The sequence below is a fragment of the Canis lupus genome, chromosome 12 (assembly GCF_048164855.1).
Source record: "Canis lupus baileyi chromosome 12, mCanLup2.hap1, whole genome shotgun sequence".
NCBI classification, from domain to species: Eukaryota; Metazoa; Chordata; class Mammalia; order Carnivora; family Canidae; genus Canis; species Canis lupus.
In genome coordinates, this window is record NC_132849.1 from 56683589 (window position 1) to 56711322 (window position 27734).

The 27734-nt window shown below is 47.0% G+C and overlaps 1 long non-coding RNA gene across 2 annotated transcripts in view; it reads right to left on the bottom strand.

Moving 5' to 3' along the window:
- Positions 1–27382, bottom strand: part of LOC140601729 (uncharacterized) — an 84053-nt gene extending 56671 nt beyond the window's left edge. The window contains exons 1-2 of one of the 2 annotated variants that reach the window (XR_012004773.1): positions 27117–27382; positions 19413–19582 (exon numbers count right to left, since the gene is read on the bottom strand). This is a non-coding gene — a long non-coding RNA (uncharacterized lncRNA). Of the gene's footprint in view, positions 1–19412; positions 19583–21006; positions 21164–27116 lie in introns of those variants that run through there. The other variant, XR_012004772.1, reaches the window with a different exon arrangement.
- Between the last annotated feature and the right edge of the window lie 352 nt (positions 27383–27734).

The window sequence follows — 27734 nt, forward strand, 5'->3', positions numbered from 1 at the left end:
ACCCCATATTTCTCCATCCGTCATTTTAACTACCCCGCGGTTGCTCATAAGTGTCCTCTGTTCTGTTCATCACTGGAGTACCCAGGGCTTCCTGAACAGCACATAAACCCAACCACACTGGGGAATGAAGGATGTTTAAGCATTCCACTTTATAACCTTTATCTATAATAAGAATGCTAAAAATTACAAAGGGCAGAGCTGGAGGTTAGAACCAAGGAGGAGGAGGGCGGTGGGTGGGTGATCAGGGGCTGCTTTGACACACTGTCGCTTTAGAAAACCTCATGAGAGCCCAGGCCCAAGAGACAGGCATCGGGGAGGAGGGGAGAGGGGGCCAGGTCAGGGGAGGTCCCTAAAACTCTGCCCTCAGCAGCAAGGAGTCCCCACCAGGCCCAGCGTGCTAAAGGCTGCACACGTGGTGTTTGGAACAGGAGGTGGGGTTGGGCGGAGAGGAAATCAGGGTCTTGGGGTCTCCACCCGCTGCTAAGTTAGAAAGTTAGAAAGTTCATTATACAACATTTTCCTTCCCTGGGTGGCCGAGCTGCTGGGTGTCTGACCGCCATGAGGCATGGGAGAGGCTACAGGGGAATGGGTCTGATGCAGCGGCTCCTGCACGCAGAGGTGACGAGGTGCGTGGGGCCCCGCCACAGGCCGCGGAGAAACCTGCACCTGCTCTTCTGTTGTCCCGATGCCCCAGATGAACGCCCCCCGCCCCCCGCCAGGGATGCACAATCCAGCCCGCCCCCCCCCAACATTGCTCCAGCACTGGTCCTGTGACCCGCTTAGGCCACTAGGGTGACAGCAAACGTGCCCTAGCAAGGAGGCCTAATGCGCTCCCCAGGGGCCCCGCATTGGAGTGCAGCTGCTGTGATGCGCACCCCCAGGCGTCCTCCTGGAGAGGCTGCACCGAGAAGGAATGATCCAGGAGACGCCTTGGCTGCCAGCCCTAAGCCAACCGCCTGGAAGGGGAGTGAGGTCACCTTGAATCATCTCTTGCCAGTAGCGCAGCCAAATGACACGAGTGGCCCCAGACCGAACTGGCCAGCCAAGGCCGAATTGCACATGAGAAAAATAAATGATTGTTATTCAAAGCTACTGGGCTTGAAAGGGGTTGTCACGCAGCAACAGATAACTGCCCCGTTGTACTTCTCATCGGGAAGGCCGGCAGCAAATCAGGGAAATAGAGCCATAGGACACCCAACAGCTCATCGTGAACCAGCCATAAAGAACCTTCGCAACCTGACAGTGTCTTCCAAACGCTCACAGCACACGTACAAATGGTGAGATGTCGGCGGCGCTGCTGTCAGCAGGAGCAGATGCCTGCTATCGCTGCTTCCATTCAACGTAGTGGTAGAAGTCCCAGGTAACCAACAGGCAAGAAAAAATAAAGGTATAAGAATCGAAAATAAAAAGAGGAAAAAAAAGTCTGTAAATTGTATTTATGGACAATGTGATTGTCTGGGGTTAGCTGAAAAATCACGCCCCCCCCCAAGATGTCCGTGTCCTAACAATCCCTAGAACCTGTGAATACGACTTTTCATGGCCAAAAAGACTCTGTCAGTGTCATTAATTAAAGGATTCTGAGATACAGACATTATCCTGAATTATCTACATGGACCCAGTGTATTCACAGGGCTCCTTATGAGTGGGAGGCATGTACAAAAGTAACAGATCTGTAAAAGAGCTGAGAAAAATCCAGCAAAAGATATAAAGACCTTTATAAGAAAATTATAAAAAACATTTTTAATGATATGAAAGAAGACCTTTATAAGCAGAGAAATATGCCATGCTGATTAGGAAGATCATCATCATAAAGGAGGCATTTTTCCCCCAAATTGATCTATCTAATGAATGCATGAATCTCAAGATTTCTTACAGAACTCCATAAAATGATCCTGAAATCCCAAAGACAGTGGGCAGGAAAAGGGTTAACTCAGCAGGCCTGGGTTCCTCAAATCCTTCGCATTCCAAAGAAAGGCTTGTCCTCAGGGTAGCCAGCTTCTGGGATTTGCCCTCCAGGTCCTTGGAATAGTTGGCTTGATAAGACTGTATTTGTCTACTTGGGGCCTCCAGCCATGCTGTATTACTTTGGCCAGATAAGTTTGTCCTGACAGCGTGATTTATGGTGAATGCCTGGTTTTGCTCAGAGTGGGGTTGGGGTGCTCAGAGAAGGGTGTGAAATCTCAGGTGCTGAGGTGGGTTCTGCAGGCTGCCGCATGTCTGTGTAAGTAACCCTGCACAAGTTCAGCTGTACTTCCTGGTTGTGACAGCTCACGTGCATTGTCCCACCTTGACGCTGGGAGAACTATGGGTCCCCTTGCAGCACCACTGGAAGGGATAGCTAGAAGCTGATACCTGGTTTCTCCTTGACTTTGTCCCAGGTAGCTTTCCTGTTGCTGCTTTTGATCTGTAGCCTTTTGCTGCAATAAATTGTGAGTATAACATTCTGAGGACTTCAAGTCCTTCTGGCAGGTCATCAACCCTGAAGTCTTGGAGACCCCCCCCCCCCCAATACAAAGAGCAAAGCATTAGGAATAGCTGAACCCACTGTGAAGAAAACCAAGGTAGGGCTAGTGCAAATTACCTTTACCAGCTTATCGCCGGTTACAAAACTCTAGCAATTAAGTTGAGTGGCTTTGGAACAAAGGGACAAAGGAAATGGACAGGCCTGTGTCTAGGAGCTTGACAGATGACATACAAGTGGCAGGAAAGGTATGGATATTCAGTAAACAGTACTGATAAAAGTAGGTCTGTAGCTCATGCTCCATGTACAAAAAATAAGGAGCAGAAACTAACTGCGGAGGGAAAGATGGTAACCCGTGAATGTGACAAACCAATGTAGAGTAGGTTAAAAGGTGCTCAAACATGTAATGAGGAATAAAGAGAAAAAAGCAGAGCAGAATTACAGATGTCGGAAATGATTGATACGGGCAGATTGTGATTTTAATAGGGAATCAGGACAACCCTTCCTGAGAAAGTAATTGTCTCAGTCTGCTGGGCTGCTGTCACCAAATACTATCGACTAGGGGACTTGGAAAACAGAATTCCGTTTTCCTCAGTTCTGGAGGCTGGAAGGCCAAGATGAAGGCGCCTGCATGGTCACATTCCCATGAGGGCCTGCTTCCTGCCTCACAGGAGCACCTTGTGACCCCCTATGATGGAAGAGACTAGATCTCCCTGGAGTCTCTTATTAATTTCATTCATGAGGGCTCCACCCTCATGTCCTAAGCACATCCCAAAGGGCCCATCTCCTCGTAGTATCATCTTTGGGATGATTTTAACATATGAATTTGGTGGGGGGCCACAAACACTCAGATGGTAGCAGTAATATTTAAAGAGGTGTAGGCATTGACCATGTGGAAAGAGCATTCTCCATAGAAGGTTCAGCTGCAGTTTCCTCATGAGGATGTGGAAGCTTGCAGAGGTGAGGCCACTAGCAAAATTGTGGGTAATCTAACAGCTCAGTACAGATTTAACCCCAGGTATCTCTAACTCTGAAGTCTGGAGTCCTCTGGTTACCCCATTTAAATAACATATCCTTAAAATTCATGTCAGGGCTGGGGTGCCTGGGGCAGCTCAGTTGGTTAAGCGTCTGCCTTTGGCTCAGGTCATGATCTTGGGGTCCTAGAAATTTGGTCACATGGAAGCTACACCATGTGGCCTCTGTTTATCTGTCTGTCCCTCCAGACTGCAGACTCTGAAGAACCCAGTTGATATGTGATTCATCTTTCTTTCTAACACTCACCAAAGGATAGTCCTGCATCAGGCTCCCTGCTCACTGGGGGGTCTGTTTCTCTCTCCCACTGCCCCTCCCCCTGCTTGTGTGTTCTCTCTCTCTCTCTCTCTAATGAATAAATAAAATATTTTTAAAAAATTTAAACAAAAATTAATGTCAGGGGTTTCTTTCCCAAGTGTCAAGATATTTTTCAAGACCTAATAGTAATCCTCAGACTTGACTCATCAACTCTTTCCTCCTTGTTTTCCACCAACCATTCCTAATGCTCTTGCACCAGCTGGTCAGGCTCACCAGGCTCCCTCACCCTTGCTCCACACACCATACATTTCCCAGTCTCCACATGACTTTCATGCTGGCCCCTCACTTTCAATGCACTATCCCTGCAGGTGAACTTGCACCTTTGCAGTACCTTCTCAAGTGCTATTTTCCTTATGACACTTTTCCAGCTTTCCAAGGAGGGAATCACTTCCTCCTCCATGCTCCCCCAGAAATTCGGTCACATGGAAGCTACACCATGTGGCCTCTGTTTATCTGTCTGTCCCTCCAGACTGCAGACTCTGAAGAACCCAGTTGATATGTGATTCACCTTTCTTCCTAACATTCACCAAAAGATAAAGGCTCTCAGTAGATGTTTTAAATAAATAAATGTACTTCCAGTGGAAGATGAGTGAAATATTAATGACAGTGAAAATCAAAGCATCATGGACTAATTCAATTGTGATGTTCAACAGAAACTATAGTAAAAAGGTAATAAAACCTAAGCTTTATTTTTTTTTAAACCTAAGATTTACATTTGGACATAAAATGATGTGCAGCCCAACGTGTATATTCAAGATTTACTAAATATTACACAAATAAAAGAAGGCATCAAGAAGACCAAGCTAAAAATGACAGCCAAGCTGCATGCAAAGCTTGTTGATTGGTTGTGTTTGTTGGAAGAGTGTCTCCATGTAAATACATTTTTTTTTTTCAGAACGATGTTTTTCGTGGAACTAGTGAGCCATAAACATGCCTTGAAAGCTAAACTCTGGAAATTGGGTGATTTCACTGAGTACAGACTTTTATAAGATTCCTACTCATGCTGAAATTCATTCTTCTGCCTCTAGGAATGTATATTTACTTAATAATTTTAAAGATTCCTGCTTCAAACCCAAGCATTCTAAAACCACATTAATTCATGTGCAGGAATTATGTACTTCATTACAAAAATGAGAGCAAGAAAAAATTAAAATCTAGTTCCCTCCCCCATTGCAGTGTTTGCAAATAAAGCATTTGTTAATCAAATGAACGGGAAGACTGTGAAGCCCTTACAGCATCTCCCATTCCCTTACTCAGCCCTTAGTATACCCGATGCGTTATGCATTATGGTAGCCATTAGCAACACGTGGCTAGTGATCACTTGTGCAGCTAAGGAATTAGATTTTCAATTTTATTGAATTTCAATTCATTAAAAATCACATTTAAATAGGCACATTTGGGGATGCCTGGGTGGCTCAGCGGTTTAGCACCTGCCTTCAGATCAGGATGTGATGCTGGAGCCCCAGGATCGAGTCCCGCATTGCTTCTCCCTCTGCCCATGTCTCTGCCTCTCTGTCTGTCTGTCTCTCTCTCTCTCTGTCTCTCATGAATAAATAAATAAAATCTTTTTAAAAAAATAAATAAATAAGCACATTTAAATGTAGCTAGCCACTACCATATTGGACAGCATAAATACAGAATACGTTTTCCATCAACTCAGAAAGTTCTACTGGATAGCATTGTTTGTACTGCTATAAATGGCCCAAATACAATAAATATGAGTCAGATGAGTTAACAATAGTCAAGATATGGGAGCAGCCTAAGTGTCCATCAATTGATGAATGGATAAAGATGTGAGATACACACACACACACACACACACACACACACACCACACATACACACTGGAATATTATTCAGCCATAAAAAAAGAATGAAATATTACCATTTGCAATGACATGGATGGAGCTAGAGACTATAATACTAGGTAAAACAAGTCAGAGAAAGACAAATACCATATGATTTCAGTCCTGTAGAATTTAAGAGATAAAACAAATGGGGATCCCTGGGTGGCGCAGCGGTTTGGCGCCTGCCTTTGGCCCGGGGCGCGATCCTGGAGACCCGGGATCGAATCCCACATCAGGCTCCCGGTGCATGGAGCCTGCTTCTCCCTCTGCCTGTGTCTCTGCCTCTCTCTCTCTCTGTGTGACTATCATAAATAAATAAAAATTTAAAAAAAAATGGGCAAAGTGGAAAAAGAGAGAGAGGTAAACCAAGAAACAGACGCTTAACTACAGAGAGCAAACTGATGCTTACCAAAGGGGAGGCAGGTGGGATGGGTTAAATAGAGGATGACGGGACGCCTGGATGGCCTAGCGGTTGAGCGTCTGCCTTTGGCTCAGGGCATGATATTGGAGTCCCGGGATTGAGTCCCACATTGGGCTCCCTGCCTGCTAATCCTTCTGCCTATGTCTCTGCCTCTCTCACTGTGTCTCTCATTAATAAATAAATAAAATGTTTTTAAAAATAGAGGACGGGGATGAAGGAGTGCACTTGTCATGATGAGCACCAGGTGATGCATTGAAGTGTTGAGTCACTATACTGTACACCTGAAACTAATATAACGCTGTATGTTAACTAACTGGAATTAAAACAAAAACTCAAAAAAAAAAAAAAAAGACTAGTTCATCAAAATATAAACTCTGACACCATAGGCATATAACGAGGTCCCTGCCTTCAAGGAGACAGACATGTAAATAGTAAAATAGAGTAGTCCCTAATGCACGGATGCACAAAAATTATGCAAAGGAGCAATTAACAATATATAATAGATCAAAAAAGCTTCAGCAGAAAACACGATATTTGTACCAATTCATATAGAAAAGAAAAATTTGAACAGGGGATGGAGCAAGAGCAGAGAATCAGCAAGCCAAAGGAATAGCCATGTGTGCAGGCACAGGAAAGCATCCCAAAAGGTCATGATATTGGGTGGACAGCTCACAGCTTAGTGAGGCTAGAATGTGCAACCTTTGTGGAGAAGGGGCGCCTAACAGTTCAGTGGAGAAGCTTGAACCCTTGGAGACCACGTGAGGGAGCTCAGGACTGTCTTTGGGGACAAGAGGGAATTGTATCCCTTTTCGAGTAAAAAGGCCATGTGGCTGGCTGGATCTATGTTCTGAAAAGTTCATTCTGGCCCATGCACAGGATGGAGCTGGGACCATGCAGAGATCCAGAAGGAGACTATGAACATAAAGCAGGAGGGAGAGGACCGGGCTGAGCTGGGGCAGAGGAGGTGAGGCTGGAACGGAAGCAAGGGATGTGAAACTTGTTTATTCAAAATGGATGAATATTTATTTTAAAAAGACTCCTTTTTTTTTTGAAAATATAGCAAGTGTGAGACGTGTGATCATCCTGACATCCCGATAACATATGTTACAAGAGAAGGTGTTGCTGCAATTTTTATGATGGGCTCTCATGAAAGCTCACAAAACCACTCCAAAGTGCTGAGCGTGCAGCCAGCCTGAGAAAGTCCACCCCCATGGCTGAGCTCATGCCCCCACATGCCAACTGCAGTGTGGGTTCCTCAGGACGAGGGCAGGTGCCTGCCACAGCAGGGGAACAGAACAGGGAGCAAAGGTGGCTGGATGGGAAGAGGGATGGGCCTGGCCGTCATAGACCATGCACAAAGCCCTGGCAAGAGTCCAGGATGTGGAATCACACGGACCACACTCTAGGGCCCTGCTCAGCGACTAACCAGAGCTGGACTTTAAGCAAGCCGCAGAACACTCTGAACCCTAATTTTCTCACCTGTAAAATGGGAGCAAGACTACACCCCTTGTAAGTTTTCATGAATATGACTAGGGCCCAGGGAGGGCCCTAAATGTGTTAATCCCTAGCCTTCTCCCAAACACACTGTCTCTAGGTAGCCAATCCCCCAAAGCTCTAGTGAGAAGAGCTCAGATCCAGTATACAGCCTAAAGTCTTTTCAACTCCTCTGTTACATTTTTCTTTCTTTTTTAAAAATTTTTAGAAAGAGAGAGAGAGAGAGAGCAGAGGGTGGGGCAGAGGGAGAAGGAGAGAAAGAATCGTTTAGCAGATGCCCCGCTGACCGCAGAGCCTGCTGGGGGGCTTGACCCAAGACTCTGAGATCATGACCCAAGTGGAAATCAAGAGTCAGTCACTCAACCAACTTCTGTCACATTTTCCCCATCCTTGATGAAATCTAAGTACCCTTGTAAGCTTTCAAGGGGCTTTTGTGGGGACTGCAGAGCCTGGGCAAAGAAGGCAAACGGACCTGAGCTGTCCAGAGCTACCAGTGCCCTGGGGAGGATGCAGTCCCCACTGAAGGCCTGAGCCCAGGAGGTCCCAGGGAAGGAGCGAGGTGAGCTAGAATGGGTGGCCCCAGGCCCTGGCTGAGGAACAGAACTGGTGTCCCAGTCTACCCTCCTCCACAAGGCAGGCCAGAGGGACAGGGAAGGAAACTGAGGCTGATGCTGATCCATCTCATAATACCAAGAAAACAGACCAGAACACCGGCATTATGCATGTCCAAAGCTGAAAGTGCACATAAGAGCATAAACAGACAATTGCATGAATTTTCTAGATCCACTGGTTTACATTACAGCTATCTCACCCTCGAGAGGTAGCCCCTACCGGGATCCCTCTCTTATTACCACCCAGATAGTGACCATATGGAGAACAGCATCTCTAAACACCTTGTTGCCAAGAGTGAATTCTTAGATTTCTTCATTCCTCAAAGTACAAAGCAAGTCCTTGGACCTGCGTTTGCATTTCTGGTTTTCTATATGAACACCCATTGTTTCTTCAGGAAACTGACACTCTTTAGATATCATCTGTCCCCTCCTCACGGTAGAATATTTTTTCTTAATAGGTCTCTTTGGAAGAGCTGGGCCAGGATATACCATCACAACTCCAAGTGCAGTCAGTACATACATAGCTAGAACAACTGAGGGGTGTCTATTCTGGAAAACCTTGAAGAGCACAACTAGAACAAAAGGAATATTGGGAACTTCTCACGCTAGTCGTCTAAACCACCTAAACTGAATTTTCCAAACTGTGTTCATATCTTCCCTAACTTAATAGGGTCCTGTGGGATTTTTATTGAGAAGAATAAAAATGTCTGTCACTTATCTTTTAAGAAATTTCTATATGGTTCCTTTTCCTATAACTAATCCTCACAATGATCCTGGGTGTAGGTTGTTATGGAAACTGCAATTCCCCCCAAATTCCCATGTTGAAGCCCTAACCTCTTGTAATCAGAATGTGGCAGCATTTGGAGGCAGGGTCTTTAAAGAAGTGATTAAGTTAAAATGAGGGCTTTAGGGTGGGCCTTGTCCGGTCTGACTAGCGTCTTTATCAGAAAAGATTACAACATGTAGAGAGATACCAGAGATGAGTGTGCATGGAGGGACAATTGTGTGAAGAGGCAGTAAGATGGTGCCCATCTTCAGGCCAAGGGGAGGCCTCAGAGGAAACCAACCCCGCCAGCACCTTGATCTTGACTCCTACCCTCCAGAGTTGTGAGAAAAGAAATTTCTGTTGTTGAAGCCACCCCACCTGTGAAATTTTGTCTGACCGCTAATGACAACTAGTACATAGGTATATTATAAAAATCACAATTTTTTCAGATGAGAAAATGGCCTGAGTTTATACAGCTAATTCTAGCATTGGAACATGGGCTTGCTGTGGAAACTCACGCTTTAACACTACCATACATGGTTTCCTCTTTTGAGAAGCAAGTTCAGTTTTAGGCATGTCTATGAAATTGTCATTTTTTAAACTAAATTTGCATGAAGACACTATCTCTGAAGTGAGTTCCAGTATCTTATCTCCAAATGGTTACCTAACCCCCACTCGAAATCAGTGCTTTCTTCCAAACACAATAAACACCAGCTATACCACAAACTCTACTGCGGCTCTAGCTACAGTTTACTAAATTTGTTTCCTGTGACCAAAATAAGGAAATAAAGAAAGGTAAGAAGGCTTAGAGCCCTGATATCTATCATTCTCAATCTACTACATGAACACTGATAACTTTTTTCACTTCATCCAAACAGAATCTAGGAATCATGTGTGGGAATGCATGGGAAGAGAGTGGGATGTTGGTGGAAAGAACATAAAGTTGTATCAGGTCAAATCAGGATAGAGAATCTCTAAGCAGAGATTCTGGGTTTAATGTTGTAGCTTGGGGGGTTCAAAAGGGCTCTAACAATTTGTCCAAAACATGGACCAGAGGTGGCCTCTACTAAGTGAAGTTGAAATGCCAAGTAGACTCTACTCGTAACCTACAGAGGAAGATAGGCAAAGGTATAGGAAGATTGGAATGAGGGAGTCCTTGTCCCACGAGACCTACTCATCCATCCAAGAAAGGTCCAGGGCACACACCTTCACCACAACTGTGACAGATTTGTGAGGGGTCCCAGAAAACTTGAAGACTCCTGTGGTGGCTCCTCTCTGTAGGTCATATCCTACCATGGACAGTGCAGCCATGGAACTGGGACCTCTAGATGTAATGGGGATAATTGGATCCCAGGGTGGCAGGGGCCGAGTGGCAGCACTTCACCACCAAAGGCGAGGTGGCTGTGATTATCTTCATGAACATCACAGCCAAAGCAGGAATGGGAATAGTCTGCCTTGCAGAGACCTATGGCATTAGCCAATTGATCATGACATCCTAAGAAGAGAAATAAATTAACCAGCTACTAAATTCTTACTTTATCTGTATACATGGGAGATTTCTAAGCTAAATGAACAGAAAACTGGCTCGAGTCATGAAAATTGGAGAATCCCAGTCCTTCAATCAATTCCCAGACTTGAGCCAGTTTGTAGACCCCTTGATGGGAGAGGAGGCCAGTTCCCTGGAGGAAGGACCCTGCTACACCACCAAAAATGTAGGCATTTCTACCCAGCCTTCCCAGAGAGACCCTTAGCTTTTACGGGGTCACTGTGCAATGCAAGAAAGGAAGTAATCAGACTTTTCAGGGATTGCTAGACTGACTGAATTGACACAAATTCCAAGAGACCCAAAGGTCACCATGGTCCTCCTGCCAGAGTAGGAGCTTACGGAAATCAGGCGATTGATCACTAGAGCCTTTGCTCATGGCTGGCTTCCCAAACCCATCCTGTGGTTATGCATCTGGGATGCAGAACCCCCAAATGTCAATTTCAAATGTTTCCTCCAACTGATTATACATTAGTGCAAATTTTGTTCACTTGCATAAAATCATCTGAGGCTCTTTCTGTCCTTCCTTTTTCAAATTACAAAGAACCTGTCCTTTCAAAAGTTGTTTTTTTTTTTTTTTTAAGATTTTGTTTTCTTATTCATGAGAGACACAGAGATACAGGCAGAGAGAGAAACAGGCTTCCTGTGGCAAGCCCAGTGCTCAATCCCAGGACCCGGGGATCATGACCTGAGCCAAAGGCAAACGCTCAACCACTGAGCCACCCAGGTGCCTCCCAAAAGTTTTAAAACCCGAGGCTAGACAAAACCAGACCACGCAGAGTAGTTTTTCAGTGGTCATGAAAACAAAGGCTTATTGATGCAATTTGGTGAATTCTTTTAGAGAAAGTCTCTGCTCTAAACCAACACTGAGAGAGGAAATCCACCATTCTCCAGGTCTAAGAAGTACATTAATTCATTGGGCAATTGTGGCTCTTTTAGGCACTTCCAGGTATATTAGAAGTCTGCAAAGCACCAGACAAAAATTACCCATTTCCCTCCATTGCAGAGTGCCACCAGGTATCCTCCTCTCTGAAGTCTTCCTCATTGGAGAAGAGCAGGACTATCCACCCATGTCTCCATCTTTTGTGCTCAAGAGTATCTGCACTGACCGCCACCATCCAAGGCTCATCCACATGTCCAAGTGGTGATATTGTTTGCCATTAGTCATGACCCAACCCCCAACATCTCCTGCAGGTTTGGTATGGAAGGCCATGGGGCAAACCCTTACATTTTGCCTCTGTGACCCTCTTCCTAGGAGGGGTGTATCGGCCCTACTGTGCCCCACCAGAGAGCACCCTTCAGCAAGGCCAAGTGCTAGGGCATCCAGCAGGCAGAAGGTAGAGTTCAGGTTGAGATGCTGGCATGCCAGACAACTTACTTAGAGAATCAAGCCCATGGGACAACTGCAGAGACTCAGCCACTGGACATGAAATACAAGAGGACCTGAGTCACAGACAATAAAGGCCAAATTCTCTCATTCACATATTCACTCAGCAAACACTTCCTGAGCACTTCTCTACCCCAGGGTCATTTGAGGACCCAGACAGTCAGTGCATTTATTCCTTAGCTTCCAGGCTCTTTCATCCTATAGGGGAGACAAATGACTAGAAAATAAAACTATAGAGTAAAACTTCAAAAGGTTCCCCATCCTCAGTGTTAAAGTGTTAACATATATTCATTGAAAAAAATTTGGTGACCCAACCTACAAACAAAACAGAAACTCCTAGAAGCACACTTTGCATGCTGCACAGCTGCATATCTGGAATCATGTGCACAGCAGCATTTCCAGGTGACAGGAGCCACAGGGACGAGCAGGTGAGCCTTAGGGCTGCTGCGGGAGAGGCTGCACACTGCAGGGAGAGACATACCCCAAGCAGGTGAACAAGAATGTGGACACAGGACTAGGCTCCCAGAGCCACTCTAGGGTTCCCTCCATGCCCTGCTCCCAGGTCTGGATGGTGCCCTGAAGGAGCAGAACTCATCTGCAAGTGGGCTCAGGGCCCCGCAGGAGCCAGAAGACGAGACAGGGACTTGGAGCCCCACAAGCCCCAACTCATGTGCCATGTTTGGAGCCCCGGGTCTGCCCGGACAGCAGCAGGGGAGGCGGTGATGGAGGATGCAGTGCTCAGGGTAAAGTAGTAGGAAATACCCACAGACAGAAGCGGGAGAGCTCAGGGTCCACGATGAGTCAGCGGCACAGCAGCATCTTGCAAAGCCCTTTCCTCCAGGGACAGACAGGAGTTCACACCATGTGCCAGAGCATGTCCCCCAGGACTCTTGGCTGGCAACCCCTAGGGAGAGGGACTGCCCATCTGTGAGCAAGCAGCCTCCGTGCAAGGCCTTGGGGGGTGTCCACAGCAGTGTGGGCCAACTCGGCTGTCCTTCCCCAGCAGAGGGAGTGAAAGCCAGCTGGAACCAAAGAGAGATGGTGGCCTGGGCTTTGAGCATGGCCTCTGGATTCGATTCTGCTTTACTCACCCTCTTTTAGCTGGAGTACAAGCCCTCTACCCTCAATTTCCTTTCCAAGAAAATGGAGGTAATCAGACTTTTCTCCAGGATTTGAGGAGAATGAAGTGAGAGCACATATTAAAAATGCCCAGTCCAGGGCTCATCTAATAGTAGCGCCCATGGCGACGTACAGAGCAGTGTGCGCAGGGCAGACTTGAAGCCTGTACGCCTCTTGTCATTCAATCCTGGCAACAACTCCAGGAGATAGATGCGACCATTATCCTCATTTTGTATGTTTGGAAACTAAAGCACAGAGAGGTTAAGCATAACCTCCTGGAGGGATGCCCAAGGTCACCAGACTAGAAGGCAAGTCAAGCTGGAAGCTGAACCAGGCCATCTGAGTCCGGTACCTGTGGCCACCACCACTGGTAGACACAGCTCACTAAGCACCAGAAGTGGTGGCCTTGCCATTTTGCTGACCTTGCAAACTTATTGTGAGAATTAGAAATGAAACAGGGGAAGTTCCTAGAACGGTGCCTGGCCCACGTTGTCAGTATTCGATAAACAGTGATTAATGATTAGCATTACTGTCGCTAGTATTACCACTGGAAGGTGTGCATATATATTCCCCTATAAAATCCCCACAGCAGTTATCTCTTGCCACAATAATGCTGTGTAACCAATACCCACAAAACTTCAGTGGCATGCAGCGACAAATGTCTAGTGTGTCCTCTGTGAGATGCAGGGATTTGGGCTGAGCTCACACAACCGGGGTTGGCCAGCTCACCACTGATCCAGGATGGCCTCGGTGGGAACTCCACTCTGCTCTGCTTGTCTGTCATCCCTTAGCTGACTCGCCCAGGCATATTCTCGCCGTGATGACGGAGGGCAAGAGCAGCTGGCCCAGCTGAGCGGGGGCTTTTAAAGCCCCTGTCTACATCCCGTTTGCTAACTTCCCATGGGCTAAAGCAAGTCACAGGGCCAAGCCAGAGCCAGGTGGGAGGGTTCTCTACAGTTGCAGGAATAGGATGTGGGTAGGGAAGGGTAAAACAATCTATCACAATTCCAACCCCGGTAGCTGCCACCAGCACAATTACCAGAACACTCCACCCTCCTGCCACGGTAAAACTCCCTCGGTCCCTTTTATCTTATGGTTCCTGAACTCCTTGCCCTTGGTCAGCACCATTATTCTCTCTGAAGCTGGCTTGTTTTATCTCCATATGCCAGACACCATGGTAGGGATGAGAACACACCTGTAAGACAAACAAGGTCTCTACTCTGATAGAATTAATGCTTCAGTGGAGGAAACATGCAAAAAAAAAAAAATCATATAATTTCAGATAATGAAAAATTCTACAAAAAACAGAGAACCAGAATTACTGGATGCAGAGAGCTTGAGAGTGGTCTCAGAGGACAGTGACCTTTGAGATTCATGTCTGTATCCTCAGCCCTAAACCCAAAGCCTAATACAGAATAGGCTTCAATAAATGTTCAAAGGAGGATGGATGGATGGATGGATGGATGGATGGATGGATGGATGGATGGACACAGACCTGAAGGGCACTTCTTGCCATTGCCTCTCCACCATCTTTGCTCTCTATAGCCCCCTGGAGCCAGGAAAGGTCCCAGAGAGGAGATCCCATTCACTCTCCGCATCTGAATAGCCAGCCCTGAGACTTCAACTGTTTTCTCCACAGACGCGGAGGCCGGGCATCTCAGCTCTAATGCTGCCCACTGACCCTTTGGAGAAGTCCAGAGCCACTTCTCACCCTTCTGTGTATGCTTTGGCGTTGGGTTACACAAGGGACGTGGAGAAGCATGCACATTGCCAGCTCTGATCCCACTCCCACTGGATTTCTCGGAGCCACGGCAGCAGGTTCACTGCCCCGATATCACAGCTTCTCACCAAAGTATACTGGGTGTTTTCACGTATATATCTATTCTTCACAATAACTCACTGATGTTGGTTTTATGGCTTAACTTCACTGAGAAGTGATGGTGGAATGGAAAGAGGACAGTTCCTTTGAGTCCAGCAGATGTGGACTTAAATCCACATCCCAACCACATCTTAGCCCCGTAAACAGACATGCTGACGCAGAGCTGAGTGTGACAGCGACAATCCAAATCCTAGAAACCAGCAGACTCAGTGGCGTCTAAAGCGTTTGGAAACATGTTCCAGCAGAGTGGATCTATTGAAAGTTCAGATGTTGGTGGCTAATACTTTTCTTTTTTAAAGTCCTTACAGAATTGACTGACAAAGTCCATTGAAAACTGAACAAAGTAAGAAAAATTGCCCAATCGTGTTGGACTACAAATAAAAAAAAGTATTTTAAATGACACCTTCTCCCTGACTAGGACATGGTGGCTTATCAAACAAAGGCTGCAGATGTGCACTCTGCTTGGCAGGAGGGGCAGGTGTCTTGTGGGGTCCTCTTCACCCAGGTCTCTTTCATAGGTGGTGAAATGCAAGGCAGACATGAAGTCGGAGGGAACAGGGGGAAGGAAGGGTCTTTGAGCCATTCTCTGGTGCAATTTGTACCATGGAAATTTAGTTTTGATTTTTTCCATATGAATCATGAAAAACATGAAACATGCAGGGGGTTTATCATAATTCGCAATGAGATAAATACTGTGCTCATGCAATAAAAAAAAATGGAAAATATGTGTTTAGTCCAAAAACTTCAATGAAAAAAAACTAACATAAGGAAATGATTTCCTAAAGAGCCTTTCAGTCTGAGACGAGAGATGGACCCAGCCATCTGAAGGATACAGATCAGTTCATCACTTCAGACACGTCCCTTGACTAGGACAGGGTTAAGCCGTGAGTTTTCTAAGCAGCGAGGTGAAATTCCGCAGAGCCCACGCACATGCTTGACTAGGCCATGCAACTGAACACTTGCTCAAACCATGTCCCGCAGGCCCAACTATCCTGCTTCAAAATCAGTAGCTGTGCCACCGTGGGCAGTCACTGAGTGTCTCTGAGCTTCAGTTTTCCTATTACCATGTCACTAACTACTTCCCGTGGTAGGTGAGAAGAGCAGAGGAAACAATAGAGCTGGCTAGATAAACCACCTAATTTACAGATGTTAGCTATGACCGCTTTTGTCAAGTGCGAAGCAGACACGAAGTATTTCCAGGGCCGATCATGAGCTCAGCAATGTGCTAGACACTAAGAAAAGAAATGCAAGAGAAAGCAGAAGATGTGGTCCCTGCCTCCAAGGAGCTCATAAGCAAGTTTTCAGGCATAAACAGGAAGCAAAGAGGGATTCCTGTAAGATACAAATAAGCAAACTAGTATTTTATGGAACAAGTTACAAATGGCTAAAAGAGTCTGCTAGTCAGGCTCGTGCATGCAGCTAGAAGAAAACACAGTGGAGGGATCTCTGGGTGGCGCAGCAGTTTGGCGCCTGCCTTTGGCCCAGGGCACGATCCTGGAGACCCAGGATCGAGTCCCACATCAGGCTCCCGGTGCATGGAGCCTGCTTCTCCCTCTGCCTGTGTCTCTGCCCCTCTCTCTCTCTGTGACTATCATAAATAAATAAAAATTTAAAAAAAAAAAAAAAAAGAAAACACAGTGGGAAGGAAGGTAGGTACCCTGTGGGATAGGAGCAAGGCTGGGAAGACTCACAGCTCAGATGTCAGTTTGGCAAAGACAATGGGAACTAATTTAAGATCTGGTCATCCCCCCATCACTACACGCTTCCCAAATGTGGCCATGGCCCAGCCAGGCCAAAAAGGAAGACGGGGGAGGGGGGCGGTGCGGGGGGAGCCTAGTGTCTCCAGGCTGGCAACGGAAGAGGCATCTCTCTGGACCCAGATTCCTTATCTGCAACAGAAGCCACCAATGGCCCTTGCCAGCCCCACTCCCACCACACCTCCATTGGGAGGAGCTTTGAGAGAGGTCATGCAGGGACCAAGGACCATCTCCAGAGAGGCCAGCTGGCCTGACGGTAGAGACAGACAGAATGAGGTAGAAAGGAGACGAGGAAAGAATGCACTGAGCACCTGCCATATGCCAAGCACTGTGTCATGCACTTGTCACCCATTATCTTACTTAATTCTCTCAACTGGAGCTGAAATAATACTCCCATTTTACAAAAAAGAAAACTGACCTTTTAGCAGTTGAGAGATTTGCCCAAGATCCTATACCTTGTAAGTAGAGGAAAGATTTGAACCCAAGGTCTTCAGACACCAAAGCTCACACTCTGCATCGCAGAGCTGGAACAGGATCCCAAGTGGGGCAGACACTGCTGGGAGGCCCGTGATAAGCAGCTTCCTCTGCTGTCTCCTCTCCTTGGCTAGAAAGGGGAGAGGCCTGGGTTGGAGACATTTGCAGAATGTCTTGGAAAGGTCCTTGGAAAGGTCCTTGGAAAGGTCTTGGGCACTAGGAGAGCCTCAGGGCAGCAGCTTAAAGGTGACTCACAGCTCCCCAAGACAGAGAGGGGAGCATCCAGGGATCCAACACATGGGCTCGGCAGGGAACGGCTGGAACTAGGGTTACACTCTGTCCAGGACTAAAGATGGGGCATCCAACAGGTGCTCCCTGCCCTGCCCAGGGAGACAGAACAGGTAAGGCAAGGGGCTGGTCTCAGGAACCACCAAGGTGAAGCACAGCCAGGAGCCTGGGTCCGAAAGTTAGGAAAGGCATCCCCTAGGAGGGTACTCAGCCAGATAAGAAGTGGGAAGAGAACACGCAGACTCATGAGCTGCAGAACGCAGGAGCGGCACACACAGGCTCCGCTTCTCAACCTTGGCCCATCACGGGTAGATGCGTGTGCAGCAAACTGCAGGATAAATGTGCCCCATCTCCTTGCAAGATCAAAGCAAAGTAGTTTCCAACAATACTTTTACATTAGCAAATGGAATTGAATTCGACACTCACATGGATTTTTAGAATGAAACATGAGGCTTCAAAGAAATTTTATACTTGAGGCAACCACTGGGGCTGCCCCCCAAAACCTCCCAGCCATTAGGCTTTGCAATTGGGAGTTTCTGAAAGGGAATCAAAGGAGGTAAAGAGGTAACAATGCAGAGGAAGGACAGCAAGGCCTGCTCAGGGGAGGGCTGGAGCCTGCCTGAAATTAGATACCCAAAGGTAAGGAGGGAATGGACAGGAATCCCAACAGGTGAGCCCTGTGTCAGCTGCTGTGGGTCCATTGATACAAATGTGGAAAGGTGCCAGCCAGGTAAAAGACATTCCCTGCCCACCTTGGGTCTGCATATCAAAAGAAACTGTCAAATTGAGGGGGTGTGTAAACTGCAAAGGACTCCAAAATAGAAGGAATTATCATCTTTACTATGTAGCACTAACCTGGGCAGCACTGCCCTCTCCTGGTTGGTCCCCCCCTCCCTGGCCTCGCATCCCTCCTCTGTAGCTCTACCCAGCTCCAAGCTGATACCCCACCCCAAACACTGCCCCAGGTGTTCTCTCCCTGGTCTCCTAATCCATGCATTGCAGGTGTGAGCTTTGCCAATATTCATTCCCATTGGCCACCATTTCTTGGACCCTCAGTCCACACGTGGGGTTCTGGCTGAATCACTTCCACTGCTAGGCCACCCTTGGGGGAGATGGGTCCACAGCAAGGAAGGGAGTCCAGTAACACACCCAGGGGGACCTATTACGTGTTGAATTGTCCTCCAGCCCCCACCAAAATTTGTGTATTGAAGTCCAAATCCCCATATTTTCTAAATGTGATTTTATTTAAAGATCACATGTAATTGCTTAAGGTAAGGTCACACCAGAGCAGGGTAGCCCCCTCATGCAGTATGACTGGTGTCCTCGTAGAAAGGCGACGTGAACATGAAGACTGAGCAGGGTGCTTCTTCTTCAAACCATGGAGTGCAAAGAATGCCAGTGAACCAGCAGAAGTACCAGCATGGAACAGAAAGAACCCAGCCCGCTGACACCCTGAGCTTGGACTTCCAGCCTCCAGAACTGTGAGGTGACAAATTTCTGTGGTTGGAACCCCCCAGCACGTGGCCTTTGTCACAGCAGCCCTACAAACCAATGCAGGGCCCAGCTCTATCCGGGACTGCAGAGGGCTTGTGAGAGCAGCATGCCTGAGCCAGGTGGTAAGGAAAGAGAGAGTTCCAGATCGAGAAGGAGGGGCATGAACATTGTTTAGGGTGGAGGAAAGAAGGCGAGCAGCAGCATGAAGATTTTCCCACTTAGGAAGCAGGAGTTGGTGGTCTCCCCGGACTGTGGTGAGACCTAGGACTGGAAAGGGCCTCGGAGATGTAGACAAATCTCTGGTCTTACAAATAGGAAAACCCAAGGCATGGGGGCGGAAGCCACTGGGGTCACCCGGGAGTCAGAGTCCAGCCGGAACTAGACGCCAGGCCTCCAGATCACCCACTGAGGGCACTGATTTCTGCTTGCAGCACAGCTGATGGGAAACGGGCTCTGTGTAAGAGCAGATTTCTCTTTATAACAAGACTTTTTTAAGAAATAAATAAGTAGAACTCACTTACCTGTGGCTTTTGCTGGATGATACAAAGTATTTTGTGATCCAGTGTAAAGCTGTCTGTGTCAGATGGGAACAGAAGCTGGAGGCCCACGTGGCCCGGGGATGCTGTCACCTGAGGACAGGGAGCTTCATCTGTCAGTGTCCTCACCTTCCTGAGGACCACTCTGTCCCAGCCTGGATGAGGAAGAGGAGGAAATAGCATCCAGGGCTTCCATCCGCTCACCTGATGACTTAAATGCACTCGTTCATCTGCTCAGATTCAGGCTTAGTGATTCATCCTTCCCTGAAATGGTCTGGACTCTTAACTGGATTTAAGGAGAAATTTCACAGTAGAAATCCTGGAGGAGGATGGATGGGGAGGCTCCGAATCCCATCATGGGTTCACCAGGCTCCCTCACTGGGAGGCTATGATCCACGCCAGGTACAGTGGGGTCCAGCCAGCCAGGGGTGTCTTGTCCCAACCAGAGGAGCTGGTTGGAAGAGTTGGGAGTCTACCCATACTATTCTCACCTCATTGTCTCTTCTCACTGTCTGTGAGATCTCAGACAAGCCCCAACCTCTCCGGGCCTCTGTTATACTATGGAATACAGCTTAGCTCCCTTGCCTGGATGGAGGCAGAGTGCTGGTCAGATGAACTTGACATTTCTCCCCACTCTTAAGTGCTGAGCTAATTTATAAATGCAAACATTAGCATTAAAGCATTCGCATTAAAGATCCGAATGGGCTTCAGTTGGGAACCACTGAAGGAAGCTCCTCTGATTTCTTTCCTCTCCTCTGTGAGCTCCCCTTCCTCCATTCTTTTGCTTCAAAGTTAACCCCTCCTCCATGAAGGGGGAGAGGACAGTAGCAGAGTGCACATGCCCCCTGCTCTGTCCCCCGTCCCTGGCTCTGTATTATCCCTTTATGCCCTGTACATCACTTCATTTAATTCTCCAAATCCTGGTTGAGCCCATTTCACATATTTGAAAACTGAGGCTCATAGAGATAAAACAACTTGAGGCCAGGGTCCTGATCTCCAAATATACCTATCCTCTTGCCCTAATGTGACACTGCACCACTGTAGCAAGCTGTACCTTGGATTCTCAAACCTATCGCCTTCTGCCTCCCAAGGGCCAGGTTGCAGCCCCATCCCCTCTCTCCCACACCAAGTCAATGTTAGCCTTCTCCCTAACTCTTGTGAACCAGCCTCCCCAACTTCTGCAACACACCATGTCCTGCCAGAAATCCAATTCAATGGCCTTTCTTCCAGCCAATACATTCGTACCACGCACAAATGTCCTGTCTTGGAGATACTGGAAATATCCTTTTATTTTTTTTCCTGTCCTGAGCACTCCTCCTGCACTTCTTTTAGGATGAGGAGCTGAGTGGGGAGTGGGTATGGACTTACAGGTTCTGGGCTCATCCCCAACCAGCTACTTCTAAATCTCACTATTTTTTTTTCTCCTAAAGCTTTCTCTGATTCTATCTCTTCCCTTCCTGAACCTCCCATATTTCCTCATAAACTACTGCCTTGTTGGAAATAACACCACCACACAAGCTATCCACCAGACATAGGGAAAGGCATAATTATTTCTGTGGATTCATCACAACATGCTTACAAGGGAAAATAAAAATCAGGTCATCTTGCTTTCTTAAGAACGCTGATCTGAATGCAAAATTCCGATGCCACAGAATCACACTGTTTATTCAGATAGATGCCAGGATAAAAAGCTTAACCCTTCCTGATTCAGGATAAATTCCTGTTGTTTAGAAAAGTGGCTTCTCCTCGGTGGTCTAGAATATCTAATGTTTTACAAAGAAAAAACTAATATCTTTGAGTAATAGAGGTTGGGGGGGGCAGCTAAGCTTTAAATTTTGAACGTGATGTCACACAATAGTGTCATTTCTGGAATAGAGAACATTCTCTATTCCAAAGTGTTAAGAATGTTATCAGAGGGGGACTTGGGTGGCTCAGTGGTTGAGTATCGGCCTTTGGCTCAGGCATGAGCCCGGGGTCCTGGGATCGAGTCCTGCATCAGGCTGCCCACAGGGAGCCTACTTCTCCCTCTGCCTACGTCTCTGCCTCTTTCTGTGTGTCTCTCATGAATAAATAAATAAAATCTTTAAGGAAAAAAAAAAAAGGATGTTATGAGACTGAGGTTCTGGATCTGGTGGCTCCAGACTGTAAAAATATGCTCTCTTTCCTCTCAAGTTTTCCTAAATGAAATAAGATTAAAAGCAAACAAATAACAACAACAAAAAACACCTGAGCCAGGAATCTTATTTGAATGTAGAATTTGTCCTAGCCAGAGTACAAACAGTTAACAAAGAAGAGAGAGAGATGCGGCAAGAGGGTGCTAATCCCATGTTGCCTATGAAAGGACAACCCAAAGTACCACATACAGAAAAATCAAGTCCAAATTAACAAAGGGAGCAATAAGTTCTAATGAAAGCCCACAGCCGTGACTATTACCTCTAATGCTATGGTTCTTAGGACAATCAGAGGGTATGAGCGTGTTGTCTAAAATCTCAAGAGCCCAGATCATTTCTTCAGCTTCTGTTCCGTGATTTCTAAGACGCAGGTAATAATGACATATCAGGGCTGTTGAAAGAAAAGGTTCGTCATTTTTTTTCATGCTTTTCTCAGGTGAGCTCAATAGGTCTTTCAAGACTTTTGTTCTTATTATCCACCTGATTGGGGGAGCAGAGCTATTTATTGAGGGCCCATCGAACACTCATCGCTCTACAACATACAGTATCCAGTAGGGTGCGGGCTGCAGCCCATGTGATATGTGGCATGAACCAGTTCAAGAGCATCACCCCTCCTCACCTCTGACTATTGCTGCCAGGACTTCTTTTTAATAGTGTGATCTTGTAAAAAGTCATGGTGTCTATGTTTCTACCTGACGGCAGAATCTGTTTTCAGCTCATCCACCAACAAGGAAGGGAGTCTTGCTACCAAAAGGTGTTCACAACGTCCCTCCTTCCTCCACGGAGTGGTGGAATTCAACACTGGGAGAGAAGAGGTGGGAAGCTAAGAACAGAAAGGGAACCATGCCTGCATTCACAAGGAGAGCCGGCAGCCAGCATTTCTGTAGGGCGAGGAAGGGAGCTACCCTGCTCAGAGACACAGTGGGAATGGGTGCACTGAAGGAAATGCAGGTGCATAATGGAGCAGGTGCAGGCTCGGACACCAACACAGGTGTCCTGTGCAGGAAGATGCCCGCCACGCCACAGTAACCGGTGTGATATTCTCAGATGATGGGCAGAGGGGTCGGTCCTCCCATCGCTGGCCATACTAGTTACCAGTAACTCCTTTTATGGAGGTTCTCAGTCCTGGGGGCCTGTGCAATCACCTGTGAAACATGCTTGAGTGCAGCCCAGCCCTGCCTAACGAGGAACTCTGGAAATATTTATTTCACAAATATTAAATGCCATTACCCAATCTTCTGACTCCACCCCCGATTCTTCCATAAATTTCCTGCCTTCATTCTCCTTCCATTCAAACTTGAAGAGACCTCCAGGTCCCCTTCATTTTCCCCATACCCTCCTTCTCCCTCCTCCTTTCTGGCACAACCTGAAGTCTGTATTAGTCTGGGTTCTTCAGAGAAACAGAACCGGCAGGACATACAAAGAAATTTATTGTAAGGACTCGGTTCATGTGATTATAGATGCAGTCCCAAGATCTGCAGTCGGCAAAGTGGAGACTCAGGAGAGCCAGCGGTTTAAGCTCCAGCCCAAGGGCAGGAGACCCATGTCACAGCTCAAGCCCTCAGGGAGGCAATGTTCCCTCTTGGTCTGCCTTTCTGTTCTATTCAGGTCTTTGATTGGATGAAGCCCACATCGGGAGGGCCATCTGCTTTACTCAGTCTTCCAATTCAAATGTCAGCCTCATCCAGAGACCCCCTCACAGACACACCCAGAAGAGTGACCAAATCTCTGGGCAACCCCCTGGCCTGGTCAAATTGACACATGAGATTAACTAGCACAGACTCCGGGGTTGATCATTTGGACCATAGGGAGGGCTTCTGTGATTCCTGCTAAGATCCAACATCTTCTACATTTCTACACCCAAGTGGCTCAGTGCTCTTGGGGAAAAGTGCATACCTTGGACTCTGAACAACCACAGACTTGTCTCTCCATGGCCAGCTGAATCTTCATCACCTCCTCTCAACTCCTCACTTCCTCTAACCTCCTATTCAGTGATTTCACACATGTGCTGGCCCTCTCAACACCCCTACTTAGACCTTTCCCATGGCCCTGCCGCCTCATGCTTCCCTGACTGTAAATCCAAACACACCCACTCTTACCTGTCATGGTTTCATTTCTCTCAATTCCCCAAACTTCTCTACCCACTCTTTATTACTATCACTTTCTCTCTTTCCCCCTCCTCCTTCCTTCTCTCTCTCTCTCTTCCTCCTCTCTCTCCCTCCCTCTCTCTTCTTCCCCTCTTCTTCCCTCCTCTCTCCCTCTCTCTTCCCCTCCGTCTTGCTGCTTCCTTTCCCTCAAACTTCAAACAGCTTAATTCTCTCCCACCATGTGATGGTGAAATAATGCCTCCACCCAAAGATGTCTATGTCCTAGTCCCCAGAGCCCAGAATATGCTACCTTACACAGCAAAAGGGACTTCACATTGATTAAATCAAGAACCTCGAGGTGGGAAACTCTGCCTGGATTCCAGGGGGCCCCAGTGTATTCACAGGGGTCCTAACAAGAAGGCAAGAGGGCTGGAGTCAGAGGTGTGACTACAGAAGCAGAGGTCAGGGTGTTGCGAGGAGAGAACCATGAGCTAAGAAGTGCAGATGACCTCAAGAAGCCAGAAGGGTAAGGAAACAGATCCTCCCCCTGAAAGCTTCCAGAAGGAACAGAACCCTACTGATGCCCTTAGGACTTCTCATCTCTATCACTTCACAAGCATGTATCTATATTGTTCTAAACCCCTTAATCTGTAATAATTTGATACAGCAGCCATAGGCAACAAACATGCATATTAAAAATAATCTCCCTCAGTCTATATCCCTCCTTAGGCCACCAGCCAAAACTCTCCTTTCCTTCTTATCAAAAATTTTAAAATTAGTTTTCTGATCCCCTTCCTTAGACATCTTCAACCCCCATTTAGTCTTCAACCTACTGCTTCCCATCCCCTCCCTACTGACATGGGTTTTATAATTTATTGGTTAGAATAACTTATTGCCAATGCAGTGGGAACCCTCCAGGCTGAGAATGTTCGAGGAGTTGCTTGGAAGGGCAGGGGCTGCCTGCCATCTCCATACTCACATCCTGAAATCTACATCTCCAAGCCAGACCTCCCCCTGTAGCTTCAAACCACACATCCACAGCCAGTAGCACGATTCCACATAGGCACCCAAGAGAAGCCTCAAACTCAAATTGTCTGAAACAAAACTCAATGCCACTGCCTGCCCATGCTCTACCCTCCTCCCCTACCCCCAGAGCCTTGTGCTACTCTATCTCAGGTTGCAATGCAACATGGAGCATGTCACCAAGTTAGTGACCCAGGGTTCATCGTCGATTACATACCCCTCCTTCGGTTACCCGTATCCCACCAGTCTTGCCAGTCTTGCACCCTTACTATCTCTCGAATCCATACATTTTTCTTCATTCTCTGTGTTTGTTCTTTTATTTGAGGTGACCATGACTTCTCTCCTGTAATCACCTCTTCATCTATCCACCTGCTTCCACGTGAGCTGATCTGTTATTCCCACTGCAACCAGACAATTCAATCAGCAGTGGAAAATCTATTTTTCCCTACTTATTACCTCTCAGCAACTTCCTAGATGAGACAGAGTGTGATGCGTGGCTTACAAGGCTTTCAGTAATCTCATGCCTGCCCAGCCTCTCCTGCCCCATTTAACTTCAGACTCTGCCTCAAGCTTCATGCACCATCAACACTGCACATCCCCAGCTCTTCCTTGCTCCCGTGGCTTTTGCTCCTATTGACTCTGATCCTTCCAATCCTCTTCTTTCAGTTACTTGTCCTTCAAGATTCAATTCAAGCACCATCTCCTAAAGAAAAGTTTTTTTTTTTTAAGATTTCATTTATTTATTCATGAGAGACACAGAGAGAGGTAGAGACATAGGCAGAGGGAGAAGCAGCTCCCTGCAGGGACCCAGATCTGGGACCCAATCCCAGGATCCCGGGATCATGACCTGAGCCAAAGACAGATGCTCAACCACTGAGCCACCCAGGTGCCCCTAAAGGAAAGTTTTCTAGACTCTCCCAGGCTGAGCGACATTCCCCTCATCCCGGCCCCCAGAACGTCCCTGCCAGCACTTGGCACAGGGCCCAATGCATCAGGGTGTGCTGAGTGAATAAATGAATACATAAACAGTCCATTACAGTTCATAGGTGGCACTACCGGAGGTGAGAAAGACGCTTTAGGAGCCTGGTGGAGGTGCCTCCCTCTCCTGGAGAGTCGGGGAAGGCTCTGTGAGATGGAAGCAGTGGATCTGAGCTTGGGAGTGACATAGAGGAAGGAGACGAATTATGTGCTAGGCAGATAAGCAGAGTCAGCTGCCTGGACATGTCACCTCTGCGGTCACACAGGGACCCTGCTTGCTTTAAGGGTCTCTACCACCACCAACTTGAAATTCTTCACTTTTGAACACCTGTGTCTTCCCCTCGCACCGGGCCCATCTGAGTTGTGACTACAGAAGCAGACGTCAGAGTGTTGCATCGTGCAGATAAGAGTGGCTTGTCCAAAAGGCATAGGAACATGAGAGTTGAAGGGGCTCCTCGGGATACCTGACAGCTCCAGTTCTGGCTGTGCCCCTCCAAGCCTGATATTTAACCACAGGAAGGGTGCATCTTGATCTATTTATAAGTGTTTAGGCGGGAAACACCAAATCCACATTCCCCAGCCTTTTTCTGCTCAACACTTAAACATGCTTATCATGGGGAAAATCAAATCCATACGATTTAGATTCATTTACACTTTGCTCATCAAAATGGCCCCATCCCCCTCCCCATAAGGATGAGCTCATGTCCAGGAAGGGCATCTTAGCTCTCGGGGAAGTTTTTGAGCTGAAAAGAAGGGGGGGGTGGTATTTGAAAAAATCTGACTAAAGAAAACTGGATTTAAACCTCAAAAGGTCCGATTACGTTTTGCAACTCTACCAACCCCAGATCAAGGGAGGGGTTCAACTCATTCCCCCAGGTCACTCCGATATCCCTGCAGCAGGCACAGCCCCCAAGGAAGGACACTTCCTTCCAAGGAGGCAGTGCCTTGATTGTGCATGAAGAACAAGAAATTTGGAGGAAATATCCATAGCTGCTTGAGAAAAAATAAGCCTCTTGCTCACACTGCTGCATTTAGAATCACAAATCTTTAGGACTGAAAGGGATAACTGAGATCATCCACAATAATAACTACCATCTGCGCAGCACTTTACACTTGATAAATCACTTTCTTATCTAATCTCTGCAGCTATTTTATAAGAGAGGTACTATTATCATCACCCTCAACTCTATAGCTTGGAAAATGAGGCTCAGAAAGGTGATGTGGATTTCCCAAGCTCACACAGCAAATACAATGGAGGGCCTCAGACCCATGCCCTCAACACCCCCCCCACACACACACACACACAGGGTGTGTCACCAACCCCACTCACCACTTCTCAGGGTAAAACAAGGTCAGAATCATCTACACCCTCTCCAGGCTGGCCAGCACCCATCACATGCAGGGTGGGGTGACAGAGCCAGAACACCCACCTCCTGCCTGGCGTCCTTGCTGCTTCTCTGAGCACAGTTCTTCTTCCTTGATTAGAAGAAGTCAGGAAGGAAAGGAACTTATCTCTTCTCCTGAGGTTCAAAGAAATGATTTCATTGTTTCTGACATTGCAACACCCATCCCTTTGAAATAGTCACAAACACAGCGATTCACTTTAACATATGTTATCTTTCCAATTCTTGTAGCAACCTGGTAAAGTAGATATTCTGCAACCCATCTTCCCCCAAGAGGAAACAGAATCAGCAATGAGAATAAATACTAGCCTCCTATGACATAAATGGCAAATAGCTAACAGTGCCAGGACTTAAACCCAAGCTTTCTGGCACCAACCTGAAGATCTTTCCGCTAAGCCACATTGATGGCATTTGGCTCCGATCCCACGAGGACAACCGGTAGCAAAAGATGGAGCTGATGGAGAGGCGGAGTGAGGAGAAGGGCTCTCTGCAAGGGCCTGCTAACAGAACAGATTACTATACAACCTGCCTATTTGGCCAGGATCATTAGAAACTGCAGGAAAATCATATGCATAAGGAGCAAGACAGACCAAGAAGGACATGGGCTAGTTTAGAGCAAAATCAGAGTACCTATGTATATGTATG